General features: G+C 41.8%; 1 long non-coding RNA gene across 5 annotated transcripts in view; it reads right to left on the bottom strand.

Annotated features, from left to right (window-relative positions):
* LOC149128681 (uncharacterized) overlaps window positions 1-14,769 on the bottom strand; it is a 127,454-nt gene that overhangs the window by 38,653 nt on the left and 74,032 nt on the right. For all 5 annotated transcript variants that reach the window (XR_016236212.1, XR_016236211.1, XR_016236214.1 and 2 more), the window contains one exon: window positions 2,536-2,660. This is a non-coding gene — a long non-coding RNA (uncharacterized LOC149128681). The remainder of the gene's footprint in view (window positions 1-2,535; window positions 2,661-14,769) is intronic.

The raw sequence follows: 14,769 nt of genomic DNA, 5'->3' as shown, positions 1-14,769 counted from the left end.
AGGTGGCAAGTCTCCGGCAGTGGTAATGGCTGTGAGCATGTCCGGTGGAGATACATCAGTAGGGGCTTCCAGGCCGTGATGAGAAAGGTCTCCAGTGGTGGGAGCAATGGACAAAAGTGTTATGTGTAAGTGGGGATTTTGGTTTCTTCTGTTTTTGTTGAGTTGTTGGGTTTTTGAAATGAGTCATTTCATATGACAATACAGTGAATAAACCTGACACATTTAACTTGGCACTGAGACAATGAGCATCCTTCTGTGGCCACATTCGCTGATAAGCACTGTATTTCCAAGGCCTAGAATCCAGTATTGATACTCTGAATTACAAATTACAGGTATTTTAAATTTTGATAGAAACAAACACAATCTGTAGAGACCTTACTGGGTTTTGGTGGTGGTGTCAACCATCTTCCAAACACACAGACTGTACAGAACGAAGTTCTCAAATAAAGTAAGGGTCAAGGATCAGGAAGAAGGGCTAACAGCCACTGAGCTCCTGAGAACACTCTTGTTTCGAGACCTGGAACTCCAGGATAATGAAACATTAACAAAGTCAAAATAAAGATATAACTGCTAAGGGACCAGCGCTGTGGCACAGAAAGTTAGCCTTTGCCTGTGATGCTGCCACACTGGTATTCCATATCAAAGCACAAGTTCAAGTCCTGGCTTGCTCCACTTCCAGTCCAGTTCCCAGCTAATGCTCCTGGGAAAGCAATGGAAGATGACTCAAGTCCTTGGGTCCCTGCCACCCAAGTGGGAGGCCCAGATGGACTTCCAGGCTCCTGGCTTCCACCTGGCCCAGCCCTGGCCATTGTGGTCATTTGAGCAGACAGGAAGAACTCTTTCCCTTTCAGTTGGTTCCTCTCTGTGTGTCAGTCTGCCTTTCAAATAAATGACTTTTTAAAAAAATTGTGAATTGCCCCCCCCCACCGCCGAACTATGGCACAGCAGGTAAAGCTACCACCTGCAGTGTCAGCATCCCATATGGACACCAATTCTCTCTCTCTCTCTCTCTCTCTCTCTGCGTCTTCCTCTCCTTCTCTATAACTCCTCCAAATAAATAAATGAATCTTTTTAAACAATCGGGAATTGTCTGGACCTTAATTTTAACAGAAATGCCATTAAAGTGTTGCCAGTAAATATTAAGCTAGTTGCTGAATTTTCCCTTATTGTAAGACACACACACACACACACACACACACACACAGAAATCAAGCACAAGTTTTGGAATGTTAACAAAGTCTTTTATTGTTAATATCCACTGAGATAATTATATGGATTTTATTCAACTTGTCCAAATAGTTATACTAATATACTTCCTTACATTAAATCATTTGTATTTGTATTCATTTTCTTTATCAATGATCTTCATTTCTGTTGTACCCTTGTCAAGGTTTGATATCAAGTTAATATTACTAGCTTCATAAAACATAAATAACTACAGGTGACATCTACTGAACATTTTTAATACTCATTTTTCATGCTGTTCATGTAAATTTCATCACAGTCCCATGGTATCTGTTACCTCTCTTTCAGAGATGGTGTAGCTAAATCTTAGAGATTCAGTAACTTCCCTAAGGAACCCAGTCACTGAGAGCAGAGGTGAATTTCAAGGTGGGGGCATGCTAATAACCAACATTCCATGCTACTTGACACCTTTCTGTCAACATTCTATGGAGAGTCACCCTGGGGTTACTTGATGGGCTAGGAAAGTCTCTAGCTAAGGGTGTTGCAGATTCCCCAGCTCTGCCAACAAAGGCAAATTACCTAACTGGGAAAATCTGCTAGACCACAAGAAAGCTGACCCTTTGCAAGCCAGACATTTCAGATTCTAGTCCATTTTGCAAGCAGTCAGCCTCTGGCTGTCCTGCCCACCTGCTGCATCCCTGCAGCCTGTACAGTACATCTACCTCTGCCCTCTCCATCTGGACGGCAACACACTCTACAACCACAAGTAACACTGGAATTCAGAACTTTCTAAAAACGGGGCAGTGAGAACTATATATCAGTAAAATTGTAATAATCAAAAATAATGTATTGGGGCCAGCACTGTGGCACAGCAGGTAAAGCCGCCGCCTGTAGTGCCGGCATCCCATATGGGTGCCAGTTTGAGTCCTGGCTGCTCCACTCCTGATAAAGCTCTCTACTATAGCCTGGGAAAGCAGTAGAAAATGGCCCAAACCTTTGGGCCCCTGCACCTGCATGGGAGACCTGGAAGAAGCTCCTGGTTTTGGATAGGCTCAGCTCCGACTGTTGTAGCCAATTGGGGAGTAAACCTGCAGATGGAAGACCTCTCTCTCTCTGCCTCTCCTCTTTCTGTGTAACTCTGACTTTCAAATAAGTAAATCTTTAAAAAAAATAATGTATTGAGGATCACTCTCCTCCAAAGTTCTTCAGTTTTCTACTTGTTGAGCCAATTTAGTAAAGTTCAATTTTTATAGAAAATCACAGTTTTATCAAGTTTGAACATTCCTAGCATCTACTTTTACATAACTTTTAGAAAACACTCCAAAAAGCAAAGGAGAGACTAAAGTTTACCTTGACTTTGAGCAAGATGAAGAATCTTTGATGTGACATATCTGGCAGTATCAGATTCTGCTGATTCAGTGTTTATCTTCTCCAGCTGAGCCAGGAGTCCCACAGTCCGAGAATTATTGGTAAGGCTAAAAAAAATAAGAAAAAAAAGAAATGAAAAGCAAATGTTAACTAACATCAGGATACATTCTAAACCAACTGTAAAGTCAATACTACAAGATCACTGTGTATTTGGAGGCTGTAGGGTGGAAGGTTCTGTAGATATCTGTTAAGTCCATTTGGTATATAGTATCAATTAACTCTACTGTTTCCTTGCTAATTTTCTGTCTGGTTGATCTGTCCATTGGTCAAAGTGGGATACTGAAGTCCCTCATTACTACTGTATTGGAGTCTATGTCTCCCTTTAGATCCATTAACATTTCTTTTAAGTAGCCAGGTGCCTTGTAATTAGGTGCATATACATTTATAATAGTTACATCTTCCTGTTGAATTGATCCCTTAATCATTACATAGTGCCCTTCTTTGTCTCTTTTAAGAGTTTTTGTGTTAAAGTCTATTCTGTCCTATATTAGGATGGCTACATCAGCTTTTTGGTTTCTGTTAGCATGGAATACCTTTTTCCATCCTTTCACTTTCAGTCTGCATGCATCTTTGTTGGTGAGATGTGTTTCTTGTAGGCAGCAAATGGATGGGTTTTTTATTTTTAATCCATTCAGCCAGTCTGTATTTTTTAACTGGAGAGTTGAGGCCATTTACATTCAAGGTGACTATTGATAAGTAACGACTTTGCTCTGCCATTTTTCCAAAAATATTCCTATTTTTTTACTTTGGATTTCCTTTGACTTTTCCTGGGAGATTTTCTTCCCTTACCTTCTTTCATAGTGATGACCATGTTTCTGTATTTCTATGTGCAGCACATCATCAAGCATCTTGTGCAGAGCTGGATGGCTGGTGACGAAGTCTCTCAATTTCTGTTTGTTATGGGAAGTCTTTATTTCACCATCATTAATAAATGAGAGCTTTGCAGGGTGTAGTATTCTGAGTTGAGTTTTTTTTTTTCTCTTAAGACTTGGAATGTATCTCACCATTCTCTCCTAGCCTTTAGGGTTTCTGATGAGAAGTCAGCTGTGTGTCTAATTGGAGATCCTCTGAAAGTAATCTGGCATTTCTCTTGTGCACATTTTAGAATCTTCTCTTTATGTTTTACTGTAGAGAGTTGATTACAGTGTGTCGAATGAAGATCTTTTCTGGTCATGTCTTTTAGGAGTTTTACTTGGATGTCCCTTTCTTTCTCCAAATGAAGGAAGTTTCCTCTTATTACTTCACTAAAAAGGCCCTCTAATCCTTTCTCTCTTTCCACACATTCCAGAACTCCTAAGACCCATCCATCAACGATAACACCACACAAAAACTTGTATATGTGTGTGTGTACATATATGTGTGTATGCATTCGTCTCTGTATGAGTTTGTGTCACAACAGTTTGAACACCAGAGGGCGGCTTTACCTTTGAATGACTGTTAGACTGAATTGGAAGAGAAAAGCTTGTATGTCCTGGGCAATCTGAGACTGCGCTGCAAAGCAGGAACATTTCAAATCAAGACACTAAGAAGATGTCTCTTCCCTGCCTTACTAATTTATTTTTAGACCAAATCAAAATGAGATTGAGCCTAACCTCAGGAGATTCCATTTATAATTACAAATGTTACTCATGGTACAGGAAGAAAATCATGGAATTAAAAATATGATCATTGAGAAACACATTGAGTCAGATTAACTTCAAATGTGTATGTTAAGGGCAGTGTCATGAAAATATTTGTTTTAATGTCATGGTCTTGTGCTACTTTTGATTCTGAGTTTACATTCAATCTTACAGCTATTTTCCTAAAAATATAAATTTTCGTGGATGTTGCAAAAGTCTCAATGGCACACAGAAGTTACTTCAGGAAAAAAATATTTTCCTAAGCAAGGGCAAGGAATACAAAAGTCACCTTCACATTTTAAGTAAATTGTATCCTTTTCACCTTAAAATGTAAATCTAGTACAGGTAATAAAGACTTCCTCACACATAACAGCAAAAAAAAATAAAAAATAAAAATATACTAAAGCTTGTAATTAAATAGGATTCATAGAAATAAAGACTTAATTTCCAACAATATGACCCTATTTCTAAAATGCACATTATTTTTCAGAAATGCTCCTCATTTAAAACTATTATTCCTGCTTTAACCACAGTTTTACTCCTTCTCTTCAAGCACTGGACAACTTTGTTTTCTCCATTCATATGGGTTATATAACCATATCAACACTTACTATATTATAAATTAAAACTGAGAAGTTTTTCATGTTGTATTCATTAACATTACTAACACATTGTTGTGAAGGATGTCTACATTTCGAAAACAAAAACTTTAGAAAGAGTAGCACTGTTTTATATTCAAAATCTCTTTGGTGAACAGCTCACTAGAAGACAGATTTTCATGTCCACATCTATATTCCATCTGGTACATACCACACATCACCAGCCCCTGGGAACCTCTACTTCACACTCAAGAGAGAATGTCTCAGCATTACTCTGAAAACAGCTGTGACCTCACACCCCTGGTCCACAGATCCCACCCTGAGAGGCTCTGCGCAAGACCAAAGACTCCACAGTCCCCTTGGCTCCTTGAACATAACAGAGCTGAATTCCCTTTGTGTAAATCAGCAGGGGACTCTGCTCACAAGGACCCCTGGGTGAGGTGTTTCATGAAGGCAGGAGGATTAGAGAGAGGGTGCTGGGGCTGCCCCATAGGGGCCCTGGCTCTAGTCTCAACTGCTCCACTTCCAATCCAGCTCCCAGCTAATGAACCTAGGAAAAGCAGAAAAAGATGGCCCAAGTGTCTCGGCCCCTGCTACCCATGTGGTAGACCAAGATGAAGCCCTTGGCTCCTGTTTTTATCCTGACTCAGCCCCAGCCGAAGCCATCTGGGGAGTAAAATAACATATGGGCTATCTCTGTCTCTCACTCTCTGCATACCTGCCTTTCAAATAAATAAATCTTTTAAAAAAAAGAGCTGGGGGCCAAAAATATGAGCTCTCTTGGGGAGCCACTTCAATACCTATCTCCAAAGGCTGGTGGCCCAGGACTTTCAGAATCACTTGCAAGACACTAAGCTACCTCGGTTTCTAGCTTGCCTATGACTAGAGCTGTTCCAGAGTGTGTTCATTTCAAGGTGGATGGGCTTCCTGGTTTTAGGCAGCCTGATTATTTCTCCCCCAAATAAATGGTTTACTCTTTTTACCTGACGACCAGAAAGACTACTTTTAAGGCCCACAGCTTTTCTGAACATATCTTTTCTGGCCAGTCTTCTCGGACACAGCCTCCTCTCCCTTCTGCCATTCATCCAAAAGTTTTCTTTGTCAGTTTCTAAAAACAAACCTTGCAAATATACACATCCTACTCCTTTGTTCCAATTTCCTTCTTTGGGAATTCCAATTATAAGCACACTAGATTTTCTTTGCCAGTCTTTCATATCTAACATTTTTTTCTGTAATCCTTTTCTAATTCTTTGTTTAGCCTCATTAAATGGTGTTCACTTTCTCTGACTACTGTCTGCCTTTATAGGATCTGTGTATCCCCGTGCTCCATCTGCTCTAACCAGCCTTTCGGGGATCATTTCCTCTACCTAGTTGAGTACCGCCAGGCCACATTTCAGCTCCTCCTGCAGACTCACTACGTCATCTTTCAGTGTGTCCATTTCTGATTTATGATCTTCACAGAAATGGGCGTACCATCCATTTTTTAAGCCCCTTATAGGATATTTCATATTTTTAAATTTAAGTAATTTAATTTTTAAATTTATAGTAGAAGAAATTTTACCTGCTTCTTAACAGTGTTAGTTCTGGTAAAGGACTCTGTGAAGAGGTGTTAAGCTCCCCCTACTCTTCTTTTTCTTACAGAACCCTTTAAGATTTTTTTAAATTTTATTAGGCAGAGTTAGATAGTGAGAGAGAGAGACAGAGAGAAAGGTCTTCCCTCTGTTGGTTCACCCCCCAAATGGCTGCTAAAGCTGGTGCACTGCGCTGATCTGAAGCCAGGAACCAGGTGCCTCCTCCTGGTCTCCCATGTGGGTGCAGGGGCCCAAGCACTTGGGCCATCCTCCACTGCACTCCCGGGCCACAGCAGAGAGCTGGACTGGAAGAGGAGTAATCGGGACTAGAACTGGCACCCATATTGGATGCCTGTGCCACAGGCGGAGGATTAACCAAGTGAGCCACGGCGCTGGCCCCTAAAAGATTTATTTATTTATTTGAAAGTCAGAGTTACACAGAGAGAGGAGAGGCAGAGAGAGAGGGAGAGAGGTCTTCCATCCGATGGTTCACTCCCCTATTGGCCGCAATGGCCAGAGCTGTGCCAATCTGAAGCCAGGAGCCAGGAGCTTTTTCTGGGTCTCCCTCACAGGTGCAGGGGCCCAAGGACTTGGGCCATCTTCCACTGCTTTCCCAGGCCATAGCAGAGAGCTGGATCAAAAGAGAAGCAGACGGGACTCGAACCAGCACCCATATGGGATGCGGGCGCTTCAGGCCAGGGCTTTAACCCGCTGCGCCAAAGCGCAGGCCCCCTTACAGAACCTTTTTATTACTCACTGAATAAGCTGGATTTCCCTTGATCAGTAACTTGGACAAGCTCCTATAAAATTACTGGCAGTGCAGGCAGGCCAGGATAGTATTGTAGGTTAATTAGGGCTCTCTCCTTTGCTGCCACAGAGACAGACTGCTTTGGATAAATACTAATTACTTACAAAATTATTGAATCACCCACCTACTCTGCTTCTCTGAACCAATTCAGGCCCAAGAAGATTCTGCTCCCACCCCCGCACAACCCAGTTACTGTGGATCGTAAAATTCTGCATACAATTCAGTGCCTACTCTAACCCAGCAACAAGTATGTCGTTGCCAGAGCTTACTGAGACCTGCTATCCTGGACCCACTGTGGCCCATCCACACTTATCCTCACTTCCTCCCAAGTGGCTTCTGCCCAGTGTCCCAGCTGCATGTCCACAGACTGCTAAGTATGCAGATAATAGTCCCTACTGTTGCCAACATTTGAATCTTTAAAATCATGAGGCTGCTTAGCTCTGGTTTTGCAGCTTTTAAACTGTGTGTGTGGTGTGCTTATATTTCCAGGAGGACATGGGGAAATCACAACTATTCAGTGATATCCAAAATGGAAATTTAGATACACAATTTTTAAAGGTCTCCTGACTCTTATCAACAAAACAAGTTAGACAAGGAAATCAGGCTGGTGTTGCGGCACAGTGGGTAAAGCCTCCACCTGCGACACCAGCATCCCATATGTGTGCCAGTTTATGTCCCAGCTACTCCACTTCAGATCCAGCTCCCTGCTGATGCACCTGGAAAAGCAGTGGAAGATGACCCAAGCACTTTGGCCCCTGCACCCATGTGGGAGACCCAGATGAAGTCCTGGCTCAGCCCTGGCTGTTTTGGCCATTTGGGAAGTGAAACAGCAGATGGAAGATCTGTCTTTCTCTGCCTCATCACTCTGTAACTCTTTCAAACAAACAAACAAACAAAAAGCAAGAAAGTAACCTGGAGACAAGAGGAGGAAAGACCCACTCCTCCTTGTAAAAATAAATAAGTAAATAAATAAATAAATCCAGAGTGGAGATAAGAAATGAGTAAGGAAACTATGACAGTGGTCTAAGGCAGGGATGATGAAAGCCTGGTCAAGACAGCATCAATGGGCATGAAGAACTATCCTTTTAGGTGACAGACAAAAAGAGGGCCAAGGGTGACTCTGACATTTATAGCCTACCCATGGGCATGCTAGGATATCATCAATGGGACAGGCCAACCCTGGAGGAGGAAAAGACCTGCAAGGGCTCACTTGAGGGAGCAGGTTACATTGGCAATGACAGAGACTGTCGGGTGGCAATACCTAACAGGCACTCAGATACAGAGGGGTGGGTCTCTACACAGAGGAGCTTTCAATCAACAGACTCAGCTAGACTGCCTTGCCTAAGGAAAAACAGCTAGGGGAAGGACTGAGCCCTGAGGAGTGTATGAGATCCATAAGTAGTTTCAGAAGTTCCATGAGCAGATTTAGAAGCAGCAGCCAATAAAGTAGGAAGAAAAGAGACAGTAGTACCACAGAAATTAGTTGAAGATCATCATATCCAACCCCAGTGGAAAGACAGGAAATAAATGAGGTAAACCCAACCGCCACCTCAATTTACCACCTGGAACTTTCTCATCAAGACAGAAAGGGGAAACTCAGGCAAGGCCATAAGAATGGGGAACTGAAGAGGAAATGAGCTAAAAGTCCAGGAAGACCAAGGTGACAAATTCAAAGGAAACACTTCCAGCTGCAGAGAGTGCCCCTCAAACACAGAGCCGAGTACAGATCCACTGACAGTTATGGAAAGAGCCAGCACAGCAGATGTGGGATAATGCTGTCAACTGCCCACACAGCAGGAAGAACTGTATCTATTCCCACCAGTGCAAGCAGAAAACCTCATGATCAGCAGAGCTCTGGGTATAGTACACACAGGGGTATCACCTCAGTACTGAGGAGTTTAGACACAGGCTGAGAACAGCCCCAGTCCATCTAACAAAAATGCAAGCAAGACTCAAAAGACTCAAACCGGGTATAAGCAACTGACCAGTATCTCAGAAGAAGGCTCAAAAAGATTTTAAGGAATACAAAAATATCCAGGACAGCCCACAACAAAATTCACTAATCAAAAATTACCAGGAATGTACAAAACAGGTAAGTACACGCAAAAACAACAACAATCAACCAAAAGAACAAAGAACTGACATAAACATACAGGAGACACAGAAGGTCCTGGTTCCTGACATCCAGAACCAGTGGATGGAAGATCTCCCTATCTCTCTCTACCTGTGTGTGCGTGTGTATGTGTGTGTGTGTGTGTGTGAAAGAGAGAGAGAGAGAGAGAGAGAGAGAGAGAGAGAGAGAGACTGACCCTGTCTTTCAAATAAAAAAAAAGAAAAATAATCATACTCACTTGAAGATGGGCTATGGTTAAGTCTACTAAAAGTATATTTATATTTCACCCTTCAGAAACCACTAACAAAACAGAGTTCTAGCTAACAAGCCAACAAAGGTGATAAACTAGAACTAGAAAAAACTACTCAGTAACCTAAGAGAAGGCAGAAAAGGAGGAAGAAGCAAAGAATAAATGAGACAAATAGGAAATGAATAGCTGAGATATTTTTAAACACATTAAATTAGAAGGTCTGAAACCCTCAATTAAAAGGCACACAAGGTTGGAACAGATATAAAACAAACCCAACATATGCTACCTGTAAGAAACACTTCAAATACAAAAGCAGAAATAGGCAAAAAGGAAGAGAACAGAAAAAACGCATCCTGCTAATACTAATCAAAAGAAGGCTGTGTCGCCAGCAGAGAAATCTGCCAGGACTACAGCCCATCGCACAGCGACCACTTCACCAGCACCACAGGAACAGTGTCTCAGCACACCAGCAGAGAAATCTACCGCCAGGACTACAGCCCATCTCACAGCGACCACTTCACCAGCACCACAGGAACAGTGTCTCAGCACACCAGCAGAGAAATCTACTGCCAGGACTACAGCCCATCGCACAGCGACCACTTCACCAACACCACAGGAACAGTGTCTCAGCACACCAGCAGAGAAATCTACTGCCAGGACTACAGCCCATCGCACAGCGACCACTTCACCAACACCACAGGAACAGTGTCTCAGCACACCAGCAGAGAAATCTACTGCCAGGACTACAGCCCATCGCACAGCGACCACTTCACCAGCACCACAGGAACAGTGTCTCAGCATACCTGAAGCAGAACTCAAAACCGTAAGAGAAAAAAACAAACTCATGGAGTTTGTTATCCCTGTCTCTATAATCAACAGAACAAGTAGCAGAGAGGAGTAAATATTAAAATATGTGGATAATAAATAACTATCAGCCAACGTACCCTACTGAACATTTCTAGAATCCCCCAATTAAGAACAGCAGACTATTCATTCTTAAGTACTCATGGAATATTTACCAAGATAGACCACTTTCTGCAGCATAAAACAAGGTTAAAGAAATTTAAAGACATACAAATCATACAAGGGGTGTTTGCTGACCATAATGGAACGAAACTAAATCTGCCAAAACCTTGGTAAATCCTCAAGTATTTGGAAACTGAATCTCATGCTTCTAAATAACTCATAGACAGTGAGACCCCAGTGGAAAGAAGGGGCCATCAAAGAAGGAGGTACTTTTCTCAGAAGGGAGGAGAGAACTTCCATTTTGCTTATGGCCTTGTCTAAATAAGGTCGGGTTTGTGGTCACAAAAGCCTTCCATAGCCTTGGTAGCTCATGGCAGGAACCTCAGGTGATCACTGACATCATACACAAAAGTGTCAGTTGTTAAATTAACAACAGAAGTCACTATGCACTTACTCCCCATGTAGGACCCCTGTCCTTAATGTGTTATACTATGAGACTTAACGGTAAAATTTGTCTACAAACAGCACTTTATACTTTGTGTTTCTGTGTGGGTGCAAACTCTTGAAATCTTTACTTAGAATAGAGTTGGTCTTCTGTATATAAAGTTAATTATAAATGAATCTTAATAAAGAATGGGAAGGGAGAAGGAGTAGGAGGTGGGGTGGGAGAGGGGGTGAGAAGGTGGGTATGGGCCGGCGCCGCGGCTCACTAGGCTAATCCTCCGCCTAGCGGCGCCGGCACACCGGGTTCTAGTCCCGGTTGGGGAGCTGGATTCTGTCCCGGTTGCCCCTCTTCCAGGCCAGCCCTCTGCTGTGGCCAGGGAGTGCAGTGGAGGATGGCCCAGGTGCTTGGGCCCTGCACCCCATGGGAGACCAGGAAAGGCACCTGGCTCCTGGCTCCTGCCATCAGATCAGCACGGTGCGCCGGCCGCAGCGCGCCGGCCGCGGCGGCCATTGGAGGGTGAACCAACGGCAAAAGGAAGACCTTTCTCTCTGTCTCTCTCTCTCTCACTGTCCACTCTGCCTGTCAAAAAAAAAAAAAAAATTAAAAAAAAAAAAAAAGAAGGTGGGTATGGAGGGAAGAACCACTATATTCCTAAAGTTGTACCTATGAAATTTGCATTCATTAAATAAAAGCTTTAAAAATAAATAAATAATAACTCATAGACAAAAGAAGAAATTACAAGGGAAATTAGAAGGTGTTTTGAACTGAATGAAAATACAACATATCAAAATTAGTTGGATATCACTAGGACAGCACTTAGGGGAAAATTTACAGCAATAGTGCCTTCACTAGAAAAGAAACAATCTCAATGACCTTAATTTCCAACTTACATGAAACTCAAAATAAGCAGAAGTCAGGAAACAATAAAACACCCAAAGCAGAAATCCAAGAAACAGGCAATCAGGAAAACCAAAAGAAAAAAAAATCAATGAAACCAAAACTTCTATTTTGAAGAAACCAATTCAACTGATGAACTTTCAGGAAGACTTACCAACACCAGGAATGAAAAAGGTAACATCACTGGGGCCGGCACTGTGGCGCAGTGGGTTAACGCCCTGGCCTGAAGCACCAGCATCCCATATAGGCGCCGGTTTGAGTCCCGGCTGCTCCACTTCCAATCCAGCTCTCTGCTGTGGCCTGGGAAAGCAGTGGAAGATGGCCCAAGTGCTTGGGCCCCTGCAACTGTGTGGGAGACACGGAAGAAGCTCCTGGCTTCAGATTGGCTCAGCTCCCCAGCCATTGCAGCCATCTGGGGAGTGAACCAGCAGATGGAAGACCCCTCTCTCTTTCTCTCTCTCTCTGTCTGTCTCTCCTCTCTCTGTGTAACAATGACTTTCAAATAACTAAATAAATAATTAAAAAAAAAGGTAACATCACTACAAATTCTATACCCATTGAAAGAAGAAAGAATATTTTGAACAACTCTATGTCAATAAATTGGACAATACAGAAGAAATGGACAATTTCCAACTTCTACTGTAGTAATCAATTACTACAAACTATTAAAACAACACAAATTTATCATTTTACAACCTGCAGGTTGGAAGTCCAAAATCAGTTCTAAAGCCAAGGTGCAGCAGGAAGACGGTCCCTTTCCAGGATCTAAGAAAGCATCCAGGCCGTGGCTCACTTGGTTAATCCTCCGCCTGCAGCACTGGCATCCCATATGGGTGCCAGTTCTAGTCCCGGTTGCTCTTTTTCCAGTCCAGTTCTCTGCTGTGGCCCAGGAGGGCAGTGGAGGATGGCCCAAGTGCTTGGGCCCTGCACCTGCATGGGAGACCAGGAAGAAGCACCTGGCTCCTGGCTTCAGATTGGCACAGCATCAGCCACAGTGGCCATTTGGGGAGTGAACTTTCCCTCTGTCTCTCTCACTGTCTATAAATCTGCCTGTCAAATAAATTTTAAAAAAAAAAGAAAAAAAGAAAAGAAAGCATCCATTTCCTCACCTCTCTCAATCTACTCCGTGACTCAGGGCCTCTGCCACACCTCTGGCTCCCCTCATCACATCTGCTGCTGCCTCCGACCCTCCTGCCTCCCCCTCACAAGGATTCTGTGGTTACATCAGGCGCACTCAGACAATCCAGGAGAACCTTCCCAGCTCATAGTCCTTAATTTATTCACATTCCCAAAGTACTTTAGACCAAATAAAATTAAAATAACACGCTCATAGGCAACCGACATTTCCTGGGGCATTTATTCAGCCTATCGTAGACACAAATTACCAAATCTCACTCAGAAAGAAACAAAAACGTGAACAGTGCTGAATTAAAAAGTCTGTATTTTAGAAGTTTTTCATAAAGAAAATCCCAAGCCAAGATGGCTTCCCTGGAGAATATTACCAAGTATTTTTAAAGAAGAAATAATTCTACTGAACTCTTGCAGAAAAAAAAAAAATGACAAAGAGAGAATACTTCCCCATTCCAAAATCCCAGGAGGCCAGTGTGACACTAATAACAAAATCTGGCCTATTTCATTTGAATACGGATGAAAAGTTCTAAACAACCTTTTAGTATATTAAATTCAACAATATAAAAAATGGTAATAATGATATCTTGAGAAGCATATCAATCACAGTAATGCAAGGTTAGTTTAACATGTAGAAGGCATCCGGTGTAACTCATTTGCTAACAAACTAAAACAGAAAAACTCTGCAACCATCTCAGCAGACACAGAAAAGGCACTTCACAAAATCCAATGCTGATTCGGGATTAAAATGGCCAGCAAACCAGAATACAAGGGATTTTTGTCAACCTGACTAATAGCATCTACAGAAACCTACTGCTAACAAAACACTTCAAAGGGAATAAAAGAATGTTTTTTCCCTAAGATCAGAAGCAAGACAAGAATATTCACTCACACCATTTCCATTCAACATTATATTGGGGATTCTAACTAGTACAAGCCCCGGGAGGGTGGAAGACAAAAAAAGAGAGCCAAATGGGTAAGGAAGATGTCAAAGTGTCTTCACTCACAAATAGCATGTCTATCCATGTAGAGAGACTAAGGAAATTTACAAAAAAAAAAAACCACAAAAATTATTAAGTTCAGTAAGATGACAGGATGCAAAAGCAATATTACATCAAGTATATTTAATATATATTAATATATAAACCAAGTATATTTTTTATATTTAGTAACTGTCAATAAGAAATTTAAATTGACAAATACCATTGACAGCAGCATGAAAAGAAATGAAACAGGGATAAATCTGACAAACTACCTGAAAAGCCAATACACTTAAAACTATAAAACACTACTGAAAATGTACAAAATAGCATCATCTAAGTCAAAAAAGTTCTGATCTTCACACATATGATTCTGAATATGAATAGACTAAATGGAAATGTTTGCCATTCAATTATCTGATAAAGGATTTGTATCCTTAACATATTAAGAACTTCCAAAACTCAGTAATTGTTAAAAACACAATCTAGTAAGTGGGAAGAGCAAAAAAAATCACAAAGTAAAATATGCTGAAAGTAAATAAGTACATGAATGGCTGCTCAACATGATTACAAGGGATTTTTGTCAACCTGACCAACAGCATCTACAGAAACCTACTGCTAACAAAACAAATTTGCAGCTCTAATTTGCATTAGAGAAATGCAAATTAAGATGACAATGATACCACAACACTCCTACTAGAAGCTACAATCAGAGAATACCAAGTGAGCCTGTAGAGGAACTAAAATTCTCATATGTAACTGAAGGGACTATACTATGGT

This window comes from Oryctolagus cuniculus, chromosome 1 (genome assembly GCF_051225735.1).
Source record: "Oryctolagus cuniculus isolate XC-2025 breed Fujian yellow rabbit chromosome 1, ASM5122573v1, whole genome shotgun sequence".
Classification (NCBI taxonomy): domain Eukaryota; kingdom Metazoa; phylum Chordata; class Mammalia; order Lagomorpha; family Leporidae; genus Oryctolagus; species Oryctolagus cuniculus.
The sequence above is the reverse complement of the archived record's forward strand: the minus strand, read 5'-3'. Positions and strand labels throughout refer to the sequence as shown.